Genomic DNA, 691 nt, shown 5'->3' on the forward strand with positions numbered 1-691 from the left:
TTGTCGACCTGGAAAAAGCGTTCGACAATATAAAATGGTGCAAGCTGTTCGAGGTTCTGAAAAAAGTAGGGGTAAGCTATAGGGAGAGACGGGTCATATACAATATGTACAACAACCAAGAGGGAATAATAAGAGTGGACGATCAAGAACGAAGTGCTCGTATTAAGAAGGGTGTAAGACAAGGCTGTAGCCTTTCGCCCCTACTCTTCAATCTGTACATCGAGGAAGCAATGATGGAAATAAAAGAAAGGTTCAGGAGTGGAATTAAAATACAAGGTGAAAGGATATCAATGATACGATTCGCTGATGACATTGCTATCCTGAGTGAAAGTGAAGAAGAATTAAATGATCTGCTGAACGGAATGAACAGTCTAATGAGTATACAGTATGGTTTGAGAGTAAATCGGAGAAAGACGAAGGTGATGAGAAGTAGTAGAAATGAGAACAGCGAGAAACTTAACATCAGGATTGATGGTCACGAAGTCAATGAAGTTAAGGAATTCTGCTACCTAGGTAGTAAAATAACCAATGACGGACAGAGCAAGGAGGACATCAAAAGCAGACTCGCTATGGCAAAAAAGGCATTTCTGGCCAAGAGAAGTCTACTAATATCAAATACCGGCCTTAATTTGAGGAAGAAATTTCTGAGGATGTACGTCTGGAGTACAGCATTGTATGGAAGTGAAACATG

This window comes from Schistocerca piceifrons, chromosome 2 (assembly GCF_021461385.2).
Source record: "Schistocerca piceifrons isolate TAMUIC-IGC-003096 chromosome 2, iqSchPice1.1, whole genome shotgun sequence".
Classification (NCBI taxonomy): Eukaryota; Metazoa; Arthropoda; class Insecta; order Orthoptera; family Acrididae; genus Schistocerca; species Schistocerca piceifrons.